The sequence below is a fragment of the Pseudophryne corroboree genome, unplaced genomic scaffold (assembly GCF_028390025.1).
Source record: "Pseudophryne corroboree isolate aPseCor3 unplaced genomic scaffold, aPseCor3.hap2 scaffold_218, whole genome shotgun sequence".
Taxonomy (NCBI): Eukaryota; Metazoa; Chordata; class Amphibia; order Anura; family Myobatrachidae; genus Pseudophryne; species Pseudophryne corroboree.
The window spans coordinates 843,425-869,341 of NW_026968826.1; the positions used below are offsets into that span (position 1 = coordinate 843,425).

Below are 25,917 nucleotides of genomic sequence, written 5' to 3' on the forward strand. Positions count from 1 at the left end.
TTTCTGAATGAAAAAGCTATCCAAGGTTATAATACTTAAAATATCAACATGGTTAATCCGGGGGTAACATGAGTTATAGTAGCTAACTAGTCATAAAACATTATTCAGCAAGTATGTAGAATCATCACAACTTAAAACAGGTTGAACACGATGGGCAATTTGCCTCTATTCAACCTCAAAAACTATGTTACTATATGTTACTATATTACTATGTTACTGTAGTATACAGAACACCACAATGTAATGAGCAGTGATAGTGAGCACTGATGAGGATACTAGAACTGACACTGAGCAGCAAGATGCAGCACTGGACTATTAGTAATGTACTGTAGTATGCTGAGCACCACAATGCAGCACAAGACAATGAGCAGTGATACTGAGCACTGATGAGGATACTACTGAGAACTGACACTGAGCAGGAGAGACACACTACTAGTATTACTGAGCAGCAATAAGTAACCACTGATACTGAGCACTGATATTGAGATTTCCACTGAGAGAACATAGCCACGTCCTCTCCGCTCTCTCTTCAATGCACGAGTAAAAATGGCGGCAACGCGCAGCTCTTTATATGGAATCCGAATCTCGCGAGAATCCGACAGCGGGATGATGACATTTTCCCTTGTTCAGGTTTTCCGAGTCAGGCGGGAACAACTGAGCCTGCCTCGGACCAGTGTAAACCACGTGGAGTTCGTCGGGAATTCGGTTCTCGGAGAACCGAACCCGCTCCTCTCTACCTTATACCCATCAATTTTTTTATTTTCAATCTAAGCCCCTGCAGTTTTCTGTAAGCATCTGCTTCGCTATGATGATCAACAAGTCACAAGGGCAAACACTCAGGGCTTGAGGCGTAGATCTTAGGACCAGCTGCTACAAGCATGGCAGAGGTGTCACTATCACTGGTGACACCCAGAGAGGTGGCGAGGTAGATTGTAATGCAGTGCGCGCAGATAAGCAGTGCAATGGTAAAAAGGAGGCATGGTTTCATAGGTAGGGGCGTGGCCTGGTGGCCTGAATCTACATTTTGTTGCTCCGGGTGTCCCGGGGGTTGGGGGCTGCACCCGGGGACTAGTGTGTGTGCGGTGCTGGCTCCTGCACAGTGACAGGGCATGGCCACCCAGCATGACGCCTCCATTCTTGACCATGCTGTAATTGCAGTCGCACTGCAGTTCAGCGTGATCATAAAAAATGGTGTAGCCTCCTGCTGGTGCAGACTGTATGTGCGCGCAGGAAGCCGCCACCATTTTTGTGATCACAGCGGCTGAATGTGATGTCATACAGCCGCTGTGACCACGCCCCCTGTGTCTCCTCCGCTGCAGACCCCATTTTGAAGCCTTGCCCCCGCACCGCTCCATCCCTGACTTGGAAATGGAGTGTTGTTGACCCCCCTCTCCCCCCCCGCCCCGATTGACAGGCAGAGGCGATCGCATTCTCTGCGGGGTGCCGCAGAAAATGCAGGCACATGCGTATGCTCTTAGCAATTTTTGCAGTTGGATCGCTTATTGTGATTGCAATCCAACCTGAATCAGGCCCTATTACCTATCACAATGCGCTGCGGGCAGTACAAAATTGGGATAATATAGGAGTAAAACTCCCAGACCTGTGCTCCTTAACTGTACCTGGTGGCTAGTGGAGCGGCTGCCCAGTAATCAGTGTCCACGCCAGTGCGCACACGGTCCACCCCCTACGGCCACGATCCCCTTCATCAGCGGCCTCGTGATCCGGAAGGGCGGTGTGTGTGTGACTGACCTTAGGAAGAAACTGGAGCCTCCGCTGCAGTGACCCAGCAACCAGGGCACGGGAGTATACAGCGCCGCTGGGAGTGATGAAGCTGCAGTAAAGATGTCTATTAGACCTAGCCTGCTGCAGCCCTTGTAGATTCTCATAAAACAAGTTCTTCTTTTCTTGTCAAAATTAATAGCTAAGATTAGGCTGCCTGAGGCAGGCCCCTGTTAAGTGGCCTGCTACTGAAGGCACCAACTACAAACTGAGCTCCCTGTTCATGGAAGCGGGGTTATAGAGGAGGATGCGCTGAGCATCTTGGGAACAGTCAAAAGCTTTGAGCCGGTTGGTGCCTCAGATCAAGATCCTACTCTACACCCCAATGTGAATCCTTGTGGAGTCCAGTGTACCCCACAGAAGAAATTAATGTGTCACACCCATTGGCAGCAACCTTAGAATAGCTGCTGACGGGCACAATTGAGAAAGGAAGGGGGGGGGGGGATATTTGAATCCAGCACATAGATGCAATTCAAATATGTAATTTGTACCTTCCTATTTTAAAATATAATGGATGAACCTCACCCTGTGAGAACAATCTTCATGATCAAGAGATCTCATATGCAAAATAAGTATGAGTTGGGATAGGGCTGGGGAGGGTGGCTACTCGGGCAGCCCCTCCCCCGTCAAGTTAAGGAGATTCAACTGAGGACGCACAAGGGAACTCTCGTCTGGGGACAACAACTGCAGGGAGACCACATCTGTTCAGATGAACATGGGAGGGTGGAAGGCTGCCTAATATTGAAGCACCATCAAATATCAAACCATATGCAACAACTAGTACAAGCATTCCAGGGGGAAGGTCTGCAGAAGACGGATTTGCATACGGTGATGTCATCCAAGCAGTGGGCCAAAGTTGGCTGGAACCCTCATCTGCATATGAAAAGAGAAAAGGGGCATGCAGGGCATGGCGGCCTTTTGCGGTGCTTGGATGACCCCTAGTTCGCATTAAACACCCCCACCCTCCTTTGGTGTGGGGCTCATGTTGGCCATGCCCCATCCCCTGAAGCATTCAAGCTGATTTCTTGCAGCAGCTGGGCACTGTAACAGCTCCAGAGCTGTTCTGTAAGGCAAGTAAAAGGGTGTGGGCCCTGCAGCACCACTGTCATGCCTTCAGCATTTGCTTTGTGTAGATCTGATTACTTTTACTACAGAAAGTTGTATTATTGCCCCATCTAGTGGTCAGTCCCATCAATTAATTTGACCCTCATAGCCTCTTGTAGCCAGTCTTGCAATGCATTCTGGGATGAAGAAGCTGGGATCAGCCTTTCTACTTCCCTCATGGTCCCAGACAGTCATGCTTTACATGGGTCCAACTCTCATATAGCATTCGATGGTGAGTTTGTATATTAAATGTCTCATCTCAACCTGTTTAGCCAGTGAGTAATGTTAGCTGCACTGTAGTTTATACTTGCACATGTAATCACATGTTTGCACAGCCTATGTTATATGTACTTGTGTATATCCATTTTGCTTTTCACATGCATATCATAATTGCATATTCTTGTTTCATTAACAGTTTTACCTCATTATCACATATCATCATATCGTATTGTACATCAAATCAACGCATCATATCTGTGATCCCTTTACTGAATAATAAAACACCGTTCTACAAACACCTCTTCTGAACAGATTATTGAAAAGTAAAGGTGGTTATACTGTAGGCTTCAAATTTGCCAGAAAGGGCTTAGTGAGAGGCTGAACAGTAAAACATCGAATGCTACAAGCAGATGGACTCTCTAACACTGACTCCGTCAGTAAATCATTGCCTGTCAGCAGTGGGGACATATACTGACTTACAGAGCCGTTACACTGCCAGCCACAGCTATCTGCATATGACAGCCACACAGTTTCTATACAGTCTACCAACTATGGCAGCTCAGCAATAGGAGTACCGCCATTTGACTACACAGAAACCTGTACAAGTCAGTGCAGCCACGCTTATAAGGCAACACAACAGTCTCTTCACAGTCAAGCAGCTTCATAACAGTTCAAAGATACTGACTCCTCAGAGATCTGCGACCAGTCTGAACAGTTACTTGCAGACAGCATTACAGCAGTCTCTACACAATCAAACATCTCTACCAGATCACCATGTCACAGAAAACGATATCCTCATACAAAACAAGGTCCCAAGTCTCTGGTTCCTCCAAATCCTTGTCTGTCAGTAATGCAGCCATCATGGCACGTGCAAAAGCGGAAGCCGCAAAAGTAAGGGCTAACTTTGCCGAGCAGGAGATGCAATTAAAAATCGAGAGCAAACGCTTAGAAGCAATCGGCGAGAAGCTCGCTGCAGAGAAGGAGGCAGCGGCTGCCATAGCTGAAGCAGAAATCTTGGAGACTGCAGAACTCCCTGATATAAGAAGAACCAATGTACTTGACACAGAGAATGGATCTCAGGATTCACTGCAACGCACATCAGAATACGTACGTCAAGTCTCAAAAAGGAGTAGCAACCCTCCATCTTTACAAGGTACGCATTCAGACCTCATGCAAACAAATCAAGTACACTCTACAGCGCCACCACCAGTGGACAACAGACCACACATTTGCAAGCAAGAGAATCCTAGACACTGTGAACCTATGAGGGACAACTCTTCCCCACCTCAGATGTCTGAATCTGCAAACTCCAAGAAAGACACAGCCTACTTCACACAGAAGCGGTGTGATACCAACCGTCGGGAACCAGACAACACTAACAGGTATGACTACACACCATATACCTACCGTGTTAATGTACCGACATCTCCAAGAGCCAATCAGGACACATTAGACTTTGCTAAATTTCTCACCCGCCGTGAATTAGTCACGATTAGTATTTCAAAGTTCAATGATCGCCCTGAGAACTTCAGAGCCTGGCAGTCCTCTTTTCAAAACGCTATCAGAGGAATAGACCTTTCACATAGTGAAGAGATAGACCTCTTAATTAAATGGCTTGGGAATGAATCTGCAGAACATGCTAGAAGGATAAGAGTGATTAACATTAACCACCCTGAGAATGGACTTAGGATGATCTGGGATAGACTTAATGAGTGCTATGGCTCACCAGAGATAATAGAGAGTGCTCTGTTCAAAAGAATAGACGATTTCCCCAGGTTACCCAACAAAGGCTATCAGAGACTCAGAGAACTAAGTGACTTACTAAAAGAACTTCAAGTAGCTAAATGTGAGGGAGATTTACCAGGACTTGCCTTCCTTGACACAGCCAGAGGCGTTAACCCTATAGTGCAGAAACTACCGTATAATCTGCAGGAACAATGGATCAACCATGGCTCCAAATATAAGCGGCAGAACAAAGTGCAATTTCCACCATTCTCAGTTTTCGTGGACTTTGTACACCAGCAAGCTATGACCAGGAATGATCCTAGTTTTGCCTTTACCTTGACAAATACTGCACCTATGGTACCTAACCCCCGCAAAACATCAGTTGCAGTTCACAAGACTAATGTGCATTATTCAGATTCTTTCCGCAGGTCTACCAGCTTTAATCGCCAAGAGACCACAGACAAAGATCCAGCCAAGCAATGTCCTCTGCATCACAAACCGCATCCTCTCCTGAAATGCAGAACCTTCAGAGAAAAGTCCCTGGAGAACCGCAAAGCCTTCTTAAAGGAGAATAGGATCTGCTACAAGTGCTGTTCCTCCACATCACACCTCGCCAAGGACTGCAAGGTTAGTGCTAACTGCACAGAATGCCACAGCACAGACCACAATACCGCTCTACACCCTGGTCCTCCCCCATGGGCTTTGCAACACAGTTATACTGATACAGAGCATGGCGGGGAGCACAGTGTAGAACAAAAAGACACTGTTGCAGTCACACCAGAAATAACTTCACAATGTACCGAAGTCTGCAAAGATGCCATTAGCGGTAGATCCTGCTCCAAAATATGTTTAGTCAAAGTTTACCCCAAAGGCCATCCAGACAAAGCCGTTAAACTTTATGCAATCCTAGATGACCAAAGTAACAGGTCTCTAGCCAGATCAATCTTCTTTGAGACCTTTAATGTTAAAGGACCCAGCACTCCTTACTCCTTAAGATCCTGCGCAGGGAGTTTTGAGACAACAGGAAGGAGAGCAACTGGCTATCAAATTGAGTCCTTGGATGGGAAGACATGTCTCTCTTTACCAACTATCACAGAGTGTGACGAGATTCCAGACAATAGGAGTGAGATTCCTACACCAGATGTAGCTAAACACCATACACATTTGAAACGCATAGCACATCTGATACCAGAACTGGATCCACATGCCCAAATAAATCTACTCATTGGGAGGGATATCCTACAAGTCCACAAAGCCAGAAGTCAGATTAATGGTCCACATAACGCACCTTACGCTCAAAGACTGGATCTGGGATGGGTAATAATAGGAGAAGTATGTCTTGGAGATGTGCATAAACCAGATTCTGTCAACAGCATGCTTACCTGTACTTTAGAAAATGGACGCCCTTCTCTATTCCAGCCATGTCATAACCATTTCCTCATAAAGGAATTACCACACTGTACCTTCATAGACTCAACTAGTGACAACCATATCTGTGACAACTATCAAGATCATCTGGGACACGCAGTCTTCCAGAGAACAAAGAAGGATGACCAGGTGGCAATGTCCATAGAGGACAAACTATTCTTGGAAATAATGGAGAAAGGACTAGTCAAGGATGATGCCAACAGCTGGGTTGCTCCTCTACCCTTTAGAACACCCAGACAACGCCTTCCTAATGACAGAGAACAAGTACTCAAACGCTTCTCTTCACTTAAACACAACTTTCACAGGAAACCAGAGATGAAAGATAATTTCTTCTCCTTTATGGCTAAAATATTTGAGAATGGTCACGCCGAGATAGCTCCCATTCTTAAAGACACAGAAGAATGCTGGTACCTGCCAATGTTCGGAGTATATCACCCGAAGAAACCAGGTCAGATAAGAGTGGTGTTCAATTCCAGTGCCCAGTTTGAAGGTGTTTCTTTAAATGACGTACTCCTGACAGGACCAGACCTTAACAACAAACTCCTAGGAGTACTCATCCGTTTCCGAAAAGACTCTATTGCCTTCACAGCTGACATTCAACAAATGTTTCATTGCTTTCTTGTGAGAGAAAAAGACAGGAATTTCCTAAGATTCTTCTGGTTCAGAGACAATGACCCCTCAAAAGACATCACGGAGTATCGCATGAAGGTACACATCTTTGGTAACAGCCCTTCACCTGCAGTTGCCATCTATGGACTCAGACGTTCAGCTCAAGAGGGTGAGCTAGAGTATGGTTCTGATGTTAGACAACTTGTAGATAAAGACTTCTACGTGGATGACTGCCTAAAATCTATGCCAACAGCCGAGACAGCAATCAGCCTCCTCAAAAGAGCTCAGGAAATGCTTGCTTGTTCAAACCTGAGGCTTCACAAAATAGCTTCCAACAGCAAAGTAGTGATGGAAGCCTTCCCTTCCCAAGATCATACCAGCGATTTAAGAGACTTGGATTTAGGAACCGATTCCCCACCAGCTCAACGTAGCCTTGGACTCTTGTGGGACTTAAAATCTGACACCTTTACCTTCCAAGTAAACAGCGAAGAAAGACCCTTCACTCGCAGAGGTGTTCTCTCTACTCTAAACAGCTTGTACGACCCCTTAGGATTTGCAGCTCCTGTCACTATCCAAGGTAAAGCTTTGCTCAGAGACCTAACCTGTGAGTCAATTGACTGGGATGCCCCACTGCCTCCCCAGAAAAGAAACTTGTGGCAAGAGTGGAAAGATTCTCTATCTACCTTAACCAACCTCCGCATTACACGTCCATATGCCCCCGTGCCTTCTACAGCAGTACAAAACCAGAGACTATGTGTATTCTCTGATGCCTCAACCCAAGCAATTGCTGCAGTTGCATATCTTAAGACCATGGACATCAAGGGACAATGTCATATTGGATTTGTCATGGGCAAAGCAAAGTTAGCTCCACGTCCAGAACACACAGTGCCCAGACTTGAACTTTGTGCTGCAGTACTAGCTGTAGAATTAGCTGAGCTCATTTCATCTGAGTTACCAATTGGACTCTCTGAAGCAGATTTCTACACAGACAGTAAGGTAGTATTAGGCTACATATGCAACGAGACCAGACGGTTCCATGTTTATGTCAGCAATCGTGTGCTAAGAATCAGAAGATCCACCAATCCAAAACAGTGGCACTATGTATCTACTGCTCACAATCCAGCAGATCACGCTACAAGAGCTGTCCCAGCCAGTATCCTCAAAGACACTACATGGCTCAGAGGACCTGAATTCCTGTACAAGGCAGATTCGAACAATCCTGAAAGTAGCATATTCAAGCTAGTAGACGCAGACTCAGATGTTGAAATTCGTCCACAAATAACTACAATCCATACCGTAACTTCAGATTGTCAACTTCAGCCTCACAGATTCCAAAGATTTTCAACTTGGAAATCACTTGTCAGAGCCATTACCTGCTTAACTCACATAGTCCATTCATTTAAACGCAACGCATCTGTAAGTGTGAATGGATGTAAAGGTTGGCACCACTGTCAAAATGTTTACGCACCAGAAGAAACACAACGATCCAAGAACCTTATCATCCGTGTTGTGCAGCACCAAATCTTTTCCGGAGAGATCGACTGCATTAACAGTGGAAATCCTATTCCCAAAGACAGCACCTTAAAAAAGCTAGACCCTTTTCTTGATGAAAATCATTTATTGAGAGTAGGAGGCCGTCTTCAAGAAGCAAACTTGGAGACAAATGAGAAAAATCCTTTAATCATTCCTGGGAGTCACCACATAGCTTCTTTAATTGTGCAACACTATCACAACGAAGTCAAACACCAAGGACGATTGTTTACCGAAGGAGCTCTACGATCAGCTGGGTTCTGGATTATTGGAGCGAAAAGGTGTGTAAGCAGCACAATCTTCAAATGTATCATTTGCCGTAGACTTCGTGGTACTTCCCAAACTCAGAAGATGGCTAATCTTCCAACAGACAGACTTAGTACAGACCCTCCTTTCTCCAATGTTGGTCTTGATGTATTTGGTCCATGGACTGTCATCACACGACATACTAGAGGTGCGAATGCGAACAGCAAGCGCTGGGCGGTTGTATTCACTTGTATGAGCATCAGAGCTGTTCACATCGAAGTTATAGAATCAATGGACACTTCAAGCTTCATCAATGCCTTTAGACGCTTCATTGCTATCCGTGGCCCAGTAAAACACATCCGGTCCGACAGAGGTACCAACTTCATTGGAGCAGCCAAAGAATTACAAATTAATTCGAACATTGACACTAAAAGCATAGAGAGATATCTCAGTGAGCAAGGTTGTACATGGACCTTCAACCCGCCTCATTCTTCTCATATGGGAGGTGCCTGGGAAAGGATGATCGGCATGATACGCAGAATCCTTGATTCCATATTCTTGCAAGTGGGAACTGCAAGACTTACTCACGAGAGCTTAACAACCTTCATGGCTGAAGTCTCAGCTATTGTCAACGGAAGACCATTGACTTCAGTGTCTAATGACCCAGAAGACCCACTTCTACTTACTCCGGCCACTCTTCTTACACAGAAGACCGGGATTACCTATGCTCCTCCTGGAGAATTCAATACCAAAGACCTGTTCAAACGTCAATGGAGACAAGTTCAAAGCCTTGCAAACACCCTTTGGGACAGATGGAAAAGACAATACCTTTCTACCCTGCAGTCAAGGAGCAAGTGGCAAGTTGCCAAACCCAACTTAAAACCAGGTGACATTGTGCTCGTCAGAGATTGCCAGTCACAACGCAACGAATGGCCTTTAAGTCTTGTCACCAAGACGTTCCCAAGCAAGGATGGGAAGGTTCGTAAGGTTGAGGTCAAGATCTGTAAGCGAGGAGAGACTAAGTTGTTCCTCAGACCAGTGACTGAACTATTCTTATTGTTATCTGTTTAGAGTTTAAAATATGGTACCAGTGATACCAGACGGGGAGTGTCATGCCTTCAGCATTTGCTTTGTGTAGATCTGATTACTTTTACTACAGAAAGTTGTATTATTGCCCCATCTAGTGGTCAGTCCCATCAATTAATTTGACCCTCATAGCCTCTTGTAGCCAGTCTTGCAATGCATTCTGGGATGAAGAAGCTGGGATCAGCCTTTCTACTTCCCTCATGGTCCCAGACAGTCATGCTTTACATGGGTCCAACTCTCATATAGCATTCGATGGTGAGTTTGTATATTAAATGTCTCATCTCAACCTGTTTAGCCAGTGAGTAATGTTAGCTGCACTGTAGTTTATACTCGCACATGTAATCACATGTTTGCACAGCCTATGTTATATGTACTTGTGTATATCCATTTTGCTTTTCACATGCATATCATAATTGCATATTCTTGTTTCATTAACAGTTTTACCTCATTATCACATATCATCATATCGTATTGTACATCAAATCAACGCATCATATCTGTGATCCCTTTACTGAATAATAAAACACCGTTCTACAAACACCTCTTCTGAACAGATTATTGAAAAGTAAAGGTGGTTATACTGTAGGCTTCAAATTTGCCAGAAAGGGCTTAGTGAGAGGCTGAACAACCACCTGTAGTTCGCATTGTGCGTTGGAAGGCACAAAGTAAGCAGACGGGAGGAGAAGTCAGGATAGTGCGCAAGGGCATCCTTTTCTCTTAGTCCGTAGAGGATGCTGGGGTCACATTAAGAACCATGGGGTATAGACGGGATCCGCAAGAGACATGGGCACTTTAAGACTTTCAAAGGGTGTGAACTGGCTCCTCCCTCTATGCCCCTCCTCCAGACTCCAGTTATAGGAACTGTGCCCAGGGAGACGGACATTTCGAGGAAAGGATTTATTGTTAAACTAAGGTGAGCATCTTACCAGCTCACACCTTAAGCATGCCGCAGAACGTGGCATTCAACAGAACACAAGCCAACGGCATGAACAATTGCAGCAAAAAGCTGACCAGAACCATAACACAACATGTGTATAACCACAAGTAATAACTGCAGACACAGTATGGACTGGGACGGGTGCCCAGCATCCTCTACGGACTAAGAGAAAAGGATTTACCGGTAGGTATTAAAATCCTATTTTCTCATACGACCTAGAGGATGCTGGGGTCACATTAAGAACCATGGGGTTATACCAAAGCTCTTGAACGGGTGGGAGAGTGCGTACGACTCTGCAGCACCGAATGACCCAACTTGAGGTTATCATCAGCCAAGGTATCAAACTTGTAAAACTTAGCAAAAGTGTTTACTAAATAGCTGCTCGGCAAAGTTGCAATGCCGAGACTCCCCGACCAGCTGCCCAGGATGAACCCACCTTTCTAGTAGAATGGGTCTTCACCTAATTCAGTAACGGCAATCCTGCCGTGGAATGAGCATGCTGAATCTTACCACAGATCCAGCGCATAATGGTCTACATGGAAGCAGGACACCCAATCCTGTTGGGAGCATACAGGACAAACAGAGCCTCTGTTTTCCTAATCTGAACTGTTCTGGTGACATAAATTTTCAAAGTTCTGACCACAGCCAGAGACTTTGACTCAACGAAGGTGTCAGTGGCCAAAGGCACCATGTGGAAAGATGAACCACCTTCGGCAGAAATTGTTGACGTGTCCTCAATTCTGCTCTATCTTCATGAAAGATCAAAGATCAAAAGCTCTTGTGATACTGCATGGTTTGTACTGTTTTCCATGTGCTCCCAGATCTTTCAAGCAAGTAGCATGGTCAAGAAAGTTCTGTTTGAAAAGTAACAACATTTACTGTCATTGTTATAGAATTTGGGAGAAAAAACAAGAAGAAATCTGCACTGTTGACGCACTGGACAGAATGAATGAATCATAAAATATAACCTTTATTAAGTATGTATTAAAATTGGATAAATATTAATATTATTATCCCAAACTGCAGTGAAACATAAAGGTTAAAATCACAGAACTAACATACATGTGCATAAGAAGAATAAAGAGATGTGAAAAAAAGGTTTAAAAAGCGTGTCCGTGTGTGATTATTTTTGAAGGCACAACCCTGGCGGGGTTGTTTATATAGATATATATGTTGCTAATAATCACTTTCTAGCGTAATGTTATTAAATAGCTGTTAGTATCTATGTCGTCAGGTACCACTGGGTCATATCCTATATACTCCCTTCACTCAATAGGGGTTACCTCCCGGGAAGCCATCCCCATTGGCGAATTTGTGGGGGTGATTGAGTATAACCGGTAAGCTAGCCTCCAATTTGTGGGGTGCTTAGGTAGATGGGGATCACTTATTTCTCTGTGTCCCCTAAGACTATATTCCTAAATTCAATACCATAGGGGGATAGCTTTCTATATCGGATAAGGAATCACTTGATAGGGAAATCTCTATGCATCATGGAAAGATCATATTTATTAATATCCAAACTAAAAAAAATGATGAATAGCTTTAATTTAGCTGTTTAGATATAGTTAATTGGCGAGATATACCAACAGGTGCGGTTGCCTTAAGGAATATGGCAATTCCAATATAAATAGCAGCCCTCCTTCATATAATCAGCCAGATCTTATTAAATCTGGTCCAGATATAGCCGTTCAGATATACTTAATTGACAACATATATCAATCGGTGGGGTTGCCTTAAGGAATATAGCAATTCCAATTCTCATATAAATAGCAACCTTCCTTCATATATTCAGCCAGATCTTATTTAATCTGATCTAGGCGTAGGCAATAATGCTTTCCTTAGAGGTATAGCCACCTCAATTCTTATTAGGAAGCAAAGTGTCTGTCATAATGGTTTATCCAATTCATCTAAGAAATAATATATTCCATGTGTCAGAGATTCATTACTCTCTATTTACACTGTTAAAGAGTTAATTCTTATTATGTTACAGTGTAATGAAATTATCATATAGGGAGATGTGGCAATTCCATGTGCTATATATATAATAACCCTTAGTGGTCCAGATTCCACAATGAGGAATTTTCTTATAAACCGCTGAAACACACAGCTGTTTGACTGACTTCCAAATATATCTATCTCACTTTGTAACAGTCTTATGATAGAGAAACTGTTACATATTCGGTCACTTAGTTATCTAAAGGTAAACAGACTCAATGTGAGGGTAATATAATATATCAAATGCGCTGTCAATAATCGTGGTAACTGGTGTAATAATGTGGTATATTGAGTATGCTAGTAAGGCATATAACTGCTCTCCAGCCTTTAAGTGTTACCAATCAATTTGTTACACTGTAAAGGATTTATGGTGTCCTGTTAGGACATGCAGCTGCTAGGCTGACTCAAAGATTTATCCATTTGTAACAATTATGTAACAGTTATATACATGTTACTGGTATTACATAGAAATAGTATGACACAGGCCAGCAGTCCCATGTGTCTAGATTCCACAATAGGAGATTTTCTTTGTCTTATAAACTGCTGGAACACACAGCTGCTAGACTGACTTCAAATATATATATTACTTTGTAACAGTCTTATAGTAAAGAGACTGTTACACACTGTCATTTAGTTATCTCAAGGTTAGCAGATTCTATGTGAGGATAGTGTTCTGTTAGAACATGCAGCTGCTAGGCTGACTCATAGAAAATGTATCCATTTGTAACAAATGACACATACAGCATTAAATTAATATCTATAGCAGCCCATGTGACATCTCTACTCTTATCATAATTGTCTGGTTATTGCCAATCTGGACAGCAGGAGTGATATATATTCACTAGTCCCAATATTCCATCATATAAATATACCCACACTGATATACTTTCTTATCAAGAGTTATTAGTAGCTATCTGTATGCACTTTAGACATTGTAATTGCTAAGTGACATCATATCTAGTGTATTCCTTTCTTATAGCTCAGCTTCTATTCCCTATTAGTGGAGACTAACAGCTAACATCATAATCATATATTTTTGTTTTATAACATTTCACATGAGTCAAATACACGCGGACACGCCGTGCCCTACACGCGTGTTTCACTGCATCTATGGCAACTTACATTAAAGCTAACAAGAAAGCACACTCGTTCTGTCTTTAAACTGATAAAAGAAACCCCAATAATATGGGGCATGCAAAAATTGAGACAAAACTCAGTTTTGCTCCTCTCCACGGAAATCTTTAGTAAAAGGCGAAAGATTTGTTCGTTCTGAAGAGAAACCAGAGCATGACCAAGATTCCACCTGTCGCCTGAGTGCCATGCCAGCAGTCCTCATTCAGCTCAAAGTGAGCACCCAATATGAAAGAAAGAAAGCAGATTTCTCACCAGGCTTCCCCTTGCTATAAGCATGGTTTGTACTCTTTTCCATGTGCTCCCAGATCTTTCAAGCAATTAGTATGGTCAAGAAAGTTCTGCTTGAAAAGAAACAGACATTTACTGTCATTGTTATACAAATTAACTTACATTAAAGCCAACAAGAAAGCACACTCGTTCTGTCTTTAAACTGATAAAAGAAACCCCAATAATATGGGGCATGCAAAAATTGAGATAAAACTCAGTTTTGCTCCTCTCCACGGAAATCTTTAATAAAAGGCGAAAGATTTGTTCATTCTGAAGAGAAACCAGAGCATGACCAAGATTCCACCTGTCGCCTGAGTGCCATGCCAGCAGTCCTCATTCAGATCAAAGTGAGCGCCCAATTTGAAAGAAAGCAGATTTCTCACCTGGCTTCTCCTTGCTATAAGCATGGTTTGTACTGTATTCCATGTGCTCCCAGATCTTTCAAGCAAGTAGCATGGTCAAGAAAGTTCTGTTTGAAAAGAAACAAACATTTACTGTAATTTCTATGCAAATGAGCTTTCATTAAAGCACACTCATTCTATCTTTAAACCGATAAAAGAAACCCCAAAAAGATGGGGCATGCAAAAATTGAGGTAAAACTCAGTTTTGCTCCTCTCCACGGAAATCTTTAGTAAAAGGCGAAAGATTTGTTCGTTCTGAAGAGAAACCAGAGCATGACCAAGATTTTCATCTGAAAATATGTGTTCTCCCTGCAGTTGTTGTCCCCAGATGAGAGTTCCCTTGTGCTGCCTCAGTTGAATCTCCTTTACTTGACAGAGATGTGCCTGAGCAGCGGCCCTCCCCAGCCCTATCCCAAATCATACTTATTTTGCATAGGAGATACCATGGTCATGAAGATTGTTTTCCCAGGGTGAGGTTCATTCATTGCATTCTGGGTATGCTGACCCCTGTGATTTCCCCAAATGTGGGAAACTCGACTGCATTATTTGTGGTAGTGGGGGACTGTGTTTGTGCTTTCCTCTGGTCAGCTCTGGTAAAAGTCAGATTTCTTTGTCTCAGATCTTCCTCTAGCCTTGTTCTTCTTTCGAGAGTTCCCTTGTGCTGCCTCAGTTGGATCTCCTTCACTTGACAGGGGGTGCCCGAGCAGCAATCCTCCACAGCTCTAGCCCAACTCCTACTTACCTGCCAGGTGAGATACTATGATCTTCACTGTTAGGGCAATCAGGATGTGGAATTCCCTGCCAGGGAAGGTGGTAATGGCGGACTCTGTAATTGGATTTAAAAAAGGAATGGATACATTTCTGAATGAAAAAGCTATCCAAGGTTATAATACTTAAAATATCAACATGGTTAATCCGGGGGTAACATGAGTTATAGTAGCTAACTAGTCATAAAACATTATTCAGCAAGTATGTAGAATCATCACAACTTAAAACAGGTTGAACACGATGGGCAATTTGCCTCTATTCAACCTCAAAAACTATGTTACTATATGTTACTATATTACTATGTTACTGTAGTATACAGAAAACCAAAATTCAATGAACAGTGATAGTGAGCACTGATGAGGATACTAGAACTGACACTGAGCAGCAAGATGCAGCACTGGACTATTAGTAATGTACTGTAGTATGCTGAGCACCACAATGCAGCACAAGACAATGAGCAGTGATACTGAGCACTGATGAGGATACTACTGAGAACTGACACTGAGCAGGAGAGACACACTACTAGTATTACTCAGCAGCAATAAGTAACCACTGATACTGAGCACTGATATTGAGATTTCCACTGAGAGAACATAGCCACGTCCATTCCGCTCTCTCTTCAATGCACGAGTAAAAATGTCGGCAACGCACAGCTCTTTATATGGAATCCGAATCTCGCGAGAATCCGACAGCGGGATGATGACATTTTCCCTTGTTCAGGTTTTCCGAGTCAGGCGGGAACAACCGAGCCTGCCTCGGACCAGTGTAAACCACGTGGAGTTCGTGGGGAATTCGGTTCTCGGAGAACCGAACCCGCTCCTCTCTACCTTATACCCATCAATTTTTTTATTTTCAATCTAAGCCCCTGCAGTTTTCTGTAAGCATCTGCTTCGCTATGATGATCAACAAGTCACAAGGGCAAACACTCAGGGCTTGAGGCGTAGATCTTAGGACCAGCTGCTACAAGCATGGCAGAGGTGTCACTATTACTGGTGACACCCAGAGAGGTGGCGAGGGAGATTGTAATGCAGTGCGCGCAGATAAGCAGCGCAATGGTAAAAAGGAGGCATGGTTTCATAGGTAGGGGCGTGGCCTGGTGGCCTGAATCTACATTTTGTTGCTCCGGGTGTCCCGGGGGTTGGGGGCTGCACCCGGGGACTAGTGTGTGAGCGGTGCTGGCTCCTGCACAGTGAAAAGGCATGGCCACCCAGCATGACGCCTCCCTTCTTGACCATGCTGTAATTGCAGTCGCACTGCAGTTCAGCGTGATCATAAAAAATGGTGTAGCCTCCTGCTGGTGCAGACTGTATGTGCGCGCAGGAAGCCGCCACCATTTTTGTGATCACAGCGGCTGAATGTGATGTCATACAGCCGCTGTGACCACGCCCCCTGTGTCTCCTCCGTTGCAGACCCCATTTTGAAGCCTTGCACCCGCACCGCTCCATCCCTGACTTGGAAATGGAGTGTTGCTGACCCACCTATCCCCCCCCCCCCCCGCCCTGATTGACAGGCAGAGGCGATCGCATTCTCTGCGGGGTGCCGCAGAAAATGCAGGCACATGCGTATGCTCTTAGCAATTTTTGCAGTTGGATCGCTTATTGTGATTGCAATCCAACCTGAATCAGGCCCTATTACCTATCACAATGCGCTGCGGGCAGTACAAAATTGGGTTAATATAGGAGAAAAACCCCCAGACCTGTGCTCCTTAACTGTTCCTGGTGGCTAGTGGAGCGGCTGCCCAGTAATCAGTGTCCACGCCAGTGCGCACACGGTCCACCCCCTACGGCCACGCTCCCCTTCATCAGCGGCCTCGTGATCCGGAAGGGTGGTGTGTGTGTGACTGACCTTAGGATGAAAGCGGAGCCTCCGCTGCAGTGACCCAGCAACCGGGGCACGGGAGTATACAGCGCCGCTGGGAGTGATGAAGCTGCAGTAAAGATGTCTATTAGACCTAGCCTGCTGCAGCCCTTGTAGATTCTCATAAAAAAAGTTCTTCTTTTCTTGTCAAAATTTATAGCTAAGAATAGGCTGCCTGAGGCAGGCCCCTGTTAAGTGGCCTGCTACTGAAGGCACCAACTACAAACTGAGCTCCCTGTTCATGGAAGCGGGGTTATAGAGGAGAATGCACTGAGCATCTTGGGAACAGTCAAAAGCTTTGAGCCGGTTGGTGCCTCAGATCAAGATCCTACTCTACACCCCAATGTGAATCCTTGTGGAGTCCAGTGTACCCCACAGAAGAAATAAATGTGTCACACCCATTGGCAGCAACCTTAGAATAGCTGCTGACGGGCACAATTGAGAATGGAAGGGGGGGGGGGGGACATTTGAATCCAGCACATAAATGCAATTCAAATATGTAATTTGTACCTTCCTATTTTAAAATATAATGGATGAACCTCACCCTGTGAGAACAATCTTCATGATCAAGAAATCTCATATGCAAAATAAGTATGAGTTGGGATAGGGCTGGGGAGGGTGTCTGCTCTGGCAGCCCCTCCCCCGTCAAGTTAAGGAGATTCAACTGAGGAAGCACAAGGGAACTCTCGTCTGGGGACAACAACTGCAGGGAGACCACATCTTTTCAGATGAACATGGGAGGGCGGAAGGCTGCCTAATACTGAAGCACCATCAAATATCAAACCATATGCAACATCTAGTACAAGCATTCCTGGGGGAAGGTCTGCAGCAGACGGATTTGCATACAGTGATGTTATCCAAGCAGTGGGCCAAAGTTGGCTGGAACCCTCATCTGCATATGAAAAGAGAAAAGGGGCGTGCAGGGCATGGCGGCCTTTTGCAGTGCTTGGATGACCCCTAGTTCTCATTAAACACCCCCACCCTCCTTTGGTGTGGGGCTCATGTTGGCCATGCCCCATCCCCTGAAGCATTCAAGCTGATTTCTTGCAGCAGCTGGGCACTGTAACAGCTCCAGAGCTGTTCTGTAAGGCAAGTAAAAGGGTGTGGGCCCTACAGCACCACCTGTAGTTCGCATTGTGCGTTGGAAGGCACAAAGTAAGCAGACGGGAGGAGAAGTCAGGATAGTGCGCAAGGGCATCCTTTTCTCTTAGTCCGTAGAGGATGCTGGGGTCACATTAAGAACCATTGGGTATAGACGGGATCCGCAAGAGACATGGGCACTTTAAGACTATCAAAGGGTGTGAACTGGCTCCTCCCTCTATGCCCCTCCTCCAGACTCCAGTTATAGGAACTGTGCCCAGGGAGACGGACATTTCGAGGAAAGGATTTATTGTTAAACTAAGGTGAGCATCTTACCAGCTCACACCTTAAGCATGCCGCAGAACGTGGCATTCAACAGAACACAAGCCAACGGCATGAACAATTGCAGCAAAAAGCTGACCAGAACCATAACACAACATGTGTATAACCACAAGTAATAACTGCAGACACAGTATGGACTGGGACGGGTGCCCAGCATCCTCTACAGACTAAGAGAAAAGGATTTACCGGTAGGTATTAAAATCCTATTTTCTCATACGACCTAGAGGATGCTGGGGTCACATTAAGAACCATGGGGTTATACCAAAGCTCTTGAACGGGTGGAAGAGTGCGTACGACTCTGCAGCACCGAATGACCCACCTTGAGGTTATCATCGGCCAAGGTATCAAACTTGTAAAACTTAGCAAAAGTGTTTACTAAATAGCTGCTCGGCAAAGTTGCAATGCCGAGACTCCCCGACCAGCTGCCCAGGATGAACCCACCTTTCTAGTATAATGGGTCTTCACCTAATTCAGTAACGGCAATCCTGCCGTGGAATGAGCATGCTGAATCTTACCACAGATCCAGCGCATAATGGTCTGCATGGAAGCAGGACACCCAATCCTGTTGGGAGCATACAGGACAAACAGAGCCTCTGTTTTCCTAATCTGAACCGTTCTGGTGACATAAATTTTCAAAGTTCTGACCACAGCCAGAGACTTTGACTCAACGAAGGTGTCAGTGGCCAAAGGCACCATGTGGAAAGATGAACCACCTTCGGCAGAAATTGTTGACGTGTCCTCAATTCTGCTCTATCTTCATGAAAGATCAAATAAAGGCTCTTGTGATACTGCATGGTTTGTACTGTTTTCCATGTGCTCCCAGATCTTTCAAGCAAGTAGCATGGTCAAGAAAGTTCTGTTTGAAAAGAAACAAACATTTACTGTCATTGTTATGCAAATAAACTTACATTAAAGCTAACAAGAAAGCACACTCGTTCTGTCTTTAAACTGATAAAAGAAACCCCAATAATATGGGCATACCTCCCAACTTTGTCGGCTCGCATAGAGGGACACACGCGTGGCGAAGTCGCGCGCGCTCCCAAAAAGGGCGTGGCCTAAGTAAAAGGGGGGGTGGCTTCGCGCGAGGAACCGCGATCGCGAGTCACGCCCCCGTTTTCGGCACTGAGGGGGCATGCCCAGCGCTCTGTGAGCCGCTGGCATGCCACCTCTCCCTCTGACTTCAGTGAATAGACGCTGTGCGCATGCGCACAGCGTCTATTCACCGCTGCTCTGCTAAGCAGGGCAGCGACAGACAGAGCCTCCCAACTGTCCTCCCCACCGCGGGACACTGCGGCCCGCAGGTGGGACAGCGGGACAGTCCCCAAAAAACGGGACTGTCCCGCGAAAATCGGGACAGTTGGGAGGTATGATATGGGGCATGCAAAAATTGAGATAAAACTCAGTTTTGCTCCTCTCCACGGAAATCTTTAATAAAAGGCGAAATATTTGTTAGTTCTGAAGAGAAACCAGAGCATGACCAAGATTCCACCTGTCGCCTGAGTGCCATGCCAGCAGTTCTCATTCAGCCAGGGCCGGCGCTACCACTAGGCAGCTTTAGGCAGCTGCCTATGGGCGGCGACCACTGGAGGGCGGCACTGCTTAGTGAACGAAAGTGAAAGAGAACACTTTTTTATCATGTGCCTCAGCAGAAACAGAGGAGCTGCTCGTGTGCGCCCACCACGTCTGTCTGACTCTGCCTTCAAAAGTGAGTTGACTGACTGTGTGCCTACTTCTGCAACCCTGCCTTGCCGCCGCCCCCCCACCTCTGCGATCATAACACATTCCACTATGTTATGTGGGCTATGTGCAGCCTGCTGCCGCCTGTGCTCCTGAGTCCGGGGTCCCGGGTCCCACAGTATCAGCCTATCACTGACTACCCGCCGCTCCCCCACGCGATGGTCTCCCGCGTCCCCCCCCATCACCCCTGCATTTGGGCACAGGGCACATGAAGGAGAGTCACCCGCTGGCCTGGTCCGCTCCGCATCACTGACTACCCGCCGCTCCCCCAAGCGATGGTCTCCCGCGCCGCGTCCCCCCCCCCCATCACCCCTGCATTTGGGCACAGGGCACATGAAGGAGAGTCACCCGCTGGCCTGGTCCGCACTGCTGCCGCATCGGGCGCCGTCTCTCCCTACAATCCAGTGCAAATTGTTATCCGCGCTACCCCCCCAATCCCGCGACCGGCTCCCGCATCAGTACCTGCTGCTGCCTCTTTTTGTGACAAGCGCCCCCACAGCTATTAGGCTCCCGCTGCACCCCCCCCCCTCCCCTCCTGCATCTTGTAGCTTTGTTCACTTCCCCCCCCCCTTCTGCATCTTGTAGCTTTGTTCACTTCTCCCCCCCCTTCTGCATCTTGTAGCTATGTTCACTTCTCCCCCCCTTCTGCATCTTGTAGCTATGTTCACTTCTCCCCCCCCACCTCTGCCTCTTCTAATTACCAGCTCCCCCACAGCTATTAGGCTCCCGTTGCTCCCCCCCCCCCTCCTGCATCTTGTAGCTAGGTTCACTTCTTTCCCCCCCCCCCCCTCTGCCTCTTCTTATTACCAGCTCCCCCACAGCTATTAGGCTCCCGCTGCTCCCCCCCCCCTCCTGCATCTTGTAGCTAGGTTCACTTCTTCCCCCCCCTCTGCCTCTTCTTATTTAATTTATGTGAAAGGCAATAGGTTCTGCAGCAGCTGCGCCTCTCTAGTGCCTGAGAGGTGGCAGCTGTCTGTAGGTGGCCACAATAAACGGCCACAGTAATATACACGTGTGTGTGTGTATATATATATATATATACACATATATACACACATATACACACAACACAGTATATCCATCTATGTATAAACACAGTACATCTATCTTGATAGATCTTTTTAGATATATATATATGGACCGGATTAAAGACTTTTTTACTTTACAACAGTCTGCTGAGTGCCGCTGATTTCCTTTCCACTATATATATATATATATATATATATATATATATATATATATATAGTAACCTGTTTCCTCTGTCACTCCATAAGGGTACATGCTCACATGCATATGGTATCCAAATAGCTGGCGGCACTCAGAGGCTTGTACAAAGTGGAAAAAAAACCCTGTGCAGGGTGTGTTGTTTATTAAATGTGACATTTGGGGACCGTTCCCCTTCTTCAAGATAGGGGATACGGTCCCTGAAACGTCACATTTAATAAACACACCACCCTGCAGAGGTTTTTTTTTTTAACTTTGTACAAGCATCTAGGGCTTGGGGGGGACTGGGGAACTGGTGTAGCGGTGTTGGAGGATGTGTCAAAATTATTATGTATGTATATACTATATATATATGTATTTATGGGTGGCACTCCTGTATTTATGGGTGGCACTCCACATGTTTCAAAGAAGTACAGTATGCACATATGCGGAAATACAACTGTAGCTTATCAACTTTTCAGATGCTTTAATGTTGCATCTTTTGACAAAACATCCAATATTAAAGATTCAATATCAAAGCATCCGAAACGTTGTTAAGCTATTTCTGCGCAAGTGCTGCGCACAAGTACAGGAGTATATTGTATATATTTATAAAGCTTAAAAGGAGCTTAGAAGACGCTACCTACGCACTGTTTCACCTGAGAGGCCGGGCATTGGGGGGGGGGGGGGGGGCGATGAAGATTTGCCTAGGGTGCCGAGGAACCTTGCACCGGCCCTGCATTCAGCTGAAAGTGAGCACCCAATTTGAATGAAAGAAAGCAGATTTCTCACCAGGCTTCCCCTTGCTATAAACATGGTTTGTACTCTTTTCCATGTGCTCCCAGATCTTTCAAGCAATTAGTGTGGTCAAGAAAGTTCTGTTTGAAAAGAAACAAACATTTACTGTAATTTCTATGCAAATGAGCTTACATTAAAGCACACTCGTTCTATCTTTAAACAGATAAAATAAAACCCCAATAAGATGGGGCAAGGAAAAAATGAGATAAAACTCAGTTTTGCTCCTCTCCACGGAAATCTTTAGTAAAAGGCGAAAGATTTGTTCGTTCTGAAGAGAAACCAGAGCATGACCAAGATTCCACCTGTCGCCTGAGTGCCATGCCAGCAGTTCTCATTCAGCTCAAAGTGAGCACCCAATTTGAAAGAAAGAAAGCAGATTTCTCACCAGGCTTCCCCTAGCTATAAACATGGTTTGTACTCTTTTCCATGTGTTCCCAGATCTTTCAAGCAATTAGTATAGTCAAGAAAGTTCTGTTTGAAAAGAAACAAACATTTACTGTCATTTCTATGCAAATGAGCTTACATTAAAGCACACTCGTTCTATCTTTAAACCGATAAAATAAAACCCCAATAAGATGGGGCATGCAAAATTTGAGATAAAACTCAGTTTTGCTCCTCTCCACGGAAATCTTTAGTAAAAGGCAAAGATTTGTTCGTTCTGAAGAGAAACCAGAGCATGACCAAGATTCCACCTGTCGCCTGAGTGCCATGCCAGCAGTCCTCATTCAGCTCAAAGTGAGCACCCAATTTGAAAGAAAGAAAGCAGATTTCTCACCAGGCTTCCCCTTGCTATAAGCATGATTTGTACTCTTTTCCATGTGCTCCCAGATCTTTCAAGCAATTAGTATGGTCAAGAAAGTTCTGCTTGAAAAGAAACAGACATTTACTGTCATTGTTATACAAATAAACTTACATTAAAGCTAACAAGAAAGCACACTCGTTCTGTCTTTAAACTGATAAAAGAAACCCCAATAATATGGGGCATGCAAAAATTGAGATAAAACTCAGTTTTGCTCCTCTCCACGGAAATCTTTAATAAAAGGCGAAAGATTTGCTCATTCTGAAGAAAAACCAGACCATGACCAAGATTCCACCTGTCGCCTGAGTGCCATGCCAGCAGTCCTCATTCAGATCAAAGTGAGCGCCCAATTTGAAAGAAAGCAGATTTCTCACCTGGCTTCTCCTTGCTATAAGCATGGTTTGTACTGTATTCCATGTGCTCCCAGATCTTTCAAGCAAGTAGCATGGTCAAGAAAGTTCTCTTTGAAAAGAAACAAACATTTACTGTAATTTCTATGCAAATGAGCTTTCATTAAAGCACACTCATTCTATCTTTAAACCGATAAAAGAAACCCCAAAAAGATGGGGCATGCAAAAATTGAGGTAAAACTCAGTTTTGCTCCTCTCCACGGAAATCTTTAGTAAAAGGCGAAAGATTTGTTCGTTCTGAAGAGAAACCAGAGCATGACCAAGATTTTCATCTGAAAATATGTGTTCTCCCTGCAGTTGTTGTCCCCAGATGAGAGTTCCCTTGTGCTGCCTCAGTTGAATCTCCTTTACTTGACAGAGATGTGCCTGAGCAGCGGCCCTCCCCAGCCCTATCCCAAATCATACTTATTTTGCATAGGAGATACCATGGTCATGAAGATTGTTCTCCCAGGGTGAGGTTCATTCATTGCATTCTGGGTATGCTGACCCCTGTGATTTCCCCAAATGTGGGAAACTCGACTGCATTATTTGTGGTAGTGGGGGACTGTGTTTGTGCTTTCCTCTGGTTAGCTCTGGTAAAAGTCAGATTTCTTTGTCTCAGATCTTCCTCTAGCCTTGTTCTTCTTTCGAGAGTTCCCTTGTGCTGCCTCAGTTGGATCTCCTTCACTTGACAGGGGGTGCCCGGAGCAGCAATCCTCCACAGCTCTAGCCGAACTCCTACTTACCTGCCAGGTGAGATACTATGATCTTCACTGTTAGGGCAATCAGGATGTGGAATTCCCTGCCAGGGAAGGTGGTAATGGCGGACTCTGTAATTGGATTTAAAAAAGGAATGGATACATTTCTGAATGAAAAAGCTATCCAAGGTTATAATACTTAAAATATCAACATGGTTAATCCGGGGGTAACATGAGTTATAGTAGCTAACTAGTCATAAAACATTATTCAGCAAGAATGTAGAATCATCACAACTTAAAACAGGTTGAACACGATGGGCAATTTGCCTCTATTCAACCTCAAAAACTATGTTACTATATGTTACTATATTACTATGTTACTGTAGTATACAGAAAACCAAAATGCAATAAACAGTGATAGTGAGCACTGATGAGGATACTAGAACTGACACTGAGCAGCAAGATGCAGCACTGGACTATTAGTAATGTACTGTAGTATGCTGAGCACCACAATGCAGCACAAGACAATGAGCAGTGATACTGAGCACTGATGAGGATACTACTGAGAACTGACACTGAGCAGGAGAGACACACTACTAGTATTACTGAGCAGCAATAAGTAACCACTGATACTGAGCACTGATATTGAGAATTCCACTGAGAGAACATAGCCACGTCCATTCCGCTCTATCTTCAATGCACGAGTAAAAATGGCGGCAACGCGCAGCTCTTTATATGGAATCCGAATCTCGCGAGAATCCGACAGCGGGATGATGACATTTTCCCTTGTTCAGGTTTTCCGAGTCAGGCGGGAACAACCGAGCCTGCCTCGGACCAGTGTAAACAACGTGGAGTTCGTGGGGAATTCGGTTCTCGGAGAACCGAACCCGCTCCTCTCTACCTTATACCTATCAATTTTTATATTTTCAATCTAAGCCCCTGCAGTTTTCTGTAAGCATCTGCTTCGCTATGATGATCAACAAGTCACAAGGGCAAACACTCAGGGCTTGAGGCGTAGATCTTAGGACCAGCTGCTACAAGCATGGCAGAGGTGTCACTATCACTGGTGACACCCAGAGAGGTGGCGAGGGAGATTGTAATGCAGTGCGCGCAGATAAGCAGCGCAATGGTAAAAAGGAGGCATGGTTTCATAGGTAGGGGCATGGCCTGGTGGCCTGAATCTACATTTTGTTGCTCCGGGTGTCCCGGGGGTTGGGGGCTGCACCCGGGGACTAGTGTGTGAGCGGTGCTGGCTCCTGCACAGTGAAAGGGCATGGCCACCCAGCATGACGCCTCCCTTCTTGACCATGCTGTAATTGCAGTCGCACTGCAGTTCAGCGTGATCATAAAAAATGGTGTAGCCTCCTGCTGGTGCAGACTGTATGTGCGCGCAGGAAGCCGCCACCATTTTTGTGATCACAGCGGCTGAATGTGATGTCATACAGCCGCTGTGACCACGCCCCCTGTGTCTCCTCCGTTGCAGACCCCATTTTGAAGCCTTGCCCCCGCACCGCTCCATCCCTGACTTGGAAATGGAGTGTTGCTGACCCACCTATCCCCCCCCCCCGCCCCGATTGACAGGCAGAGGCGATCGCATTCTCTGCGGGGTGCCGCAGAAAATGCAGGCACATGCGTATGCTCTTAGCAATTTTTGCAGTTGGATCGCTTATTGTGATTGCAATCCAACCTGAATCAGGCCCTAATACCTATCACAATGCGCTGCGGGCAGTACAAAATTGGGTTAATATAGGAGAAAAACCCCCAGACCTGTGCTCCTTAACTGTAC

At 45.3% G+C, this 25,917-nt stretch overlaps 10 non-coding genes across 10 annotated transcripts; 2 read left to right on the top strand and 8 right to left on the bottom strand.

The window, feature by feature from the left end:
* Positions 1 to 13,831: 13,831 nt before the first annotated feature.
* Positions 13,832 to 13,947, bottom strand: LOC135006903 (U5 spliceosomal RNA). Its single transcript, XR_010206968.1, has one exon. It is a non-coding gene; the product is annotated as a U5 spliceosomal RNA (small nuclear RNA).
* A 286-nt stretch (positions 13,948 to 14,233) lies between these two features.
* Positions 14,234 to 14,349, bottom strand: LOC135006929 (U5 spliceosomal RNA). Its single transcript, XR_010206992.1, has one exon. It is a non-coding gene; the product is annotated as a U5 spliceosomal RNA (small nuclear RNA).
* Positions 14,350 to 14,619: 270 nt separating this feature from the next.
* LOC135006875 (U5 spliceosomal RNA) lies at positions 14,620 to 14,735 on the bottom strand. Its single transcript, XR_010206942.1, has one exon. It is a non-coding gene; the product is annotated as a U5 spliceosomal RNA (small nuclear RNA).
* A 144-nt stretch (positions 14,736 to 14,879) lies between these two features.
* On the top strand, positions 14,880 to 15,043 carry LOC135006978 (U1 spliceosomal RNA). Its single transcript, XR_010207040.1, has one exon. It is a non-coding gene; the product is annotated as a U1 spliceosomal RNA (small nuclear RNA).
* A 4,826-nt stretch (positions 15,044 to 19,869) lies between these two features.
* LOC135006959 (U5 spliceosomal RNA) lies at positions 19,870 to 19,982 on the bottom strand. The gene has a single exon (XR_010207022.1). It is a non-coding gene; the product is annotated as a U5 spliceosomal RNA (small nuclear RNA).
* A 2,435-nt stretch (positions 19,983 to 22,417) lies between these two features.
* Positions 22,418 to 22,533, bottom strand: LOC135006927 (U5 spliceosomal RNA). The gene has a single exon (XR_010206990.1). It is a non-coding gene; the product is annotated as a U5 spliceosomal RNA (small nuclear RNA).
* Positions 22,534 to 22,808: 275 nt separating this feature from the next.
* Positions 22,809 to 22,923, bottom strand: LOC135006933 (U5 spliceosomal RNA). Its single transcript, XR_010206996.1, has one exon. It is a non-coding gene; the product is annotated as a U5 spliceosomal RNA (small nuclear RNA).
* A 286-nt stretch (positions 22,924 to 23,209) lies between these two features.
* LOC135006953 (U5 spliceosomal RNA) lies at positions 23,210 to 23,325 on the bottom strand. Its single transcript, XR_010207015.1, has one exon. It is a non-coding gene; the product is annotated as a U5 spliceosomal RNA (small nuclear RNA).
* A 270-nt stretch (positions 23,326 to 23,595) lies between these two features.
* Positions 23,596 to 23,711, bottom strand: LOC135006876 (U5 spliceosomal RNA). The gene has a single exon (XR_010206943.1). It is a non-coding gene; the product is annotated as a U5 spliceosomal RNA (small nuclear RNA).
* A 144-nt stretch (positions 23,712 to 23,855) lies between these two features.
* On the top strand, positions 23,856 to 24,019 carry LOC135007239 (U1 spliceosomal RNA). Its single transcript, XR_010207290.1, has one exon. It is a non-coding gene; the product is annotated as a U1 spliceosomal RNA (small nuclear RNA).
* The last annotated feature ends 1,898 nt before the right edge of the window (positions 24,020 to 25,917 follow it).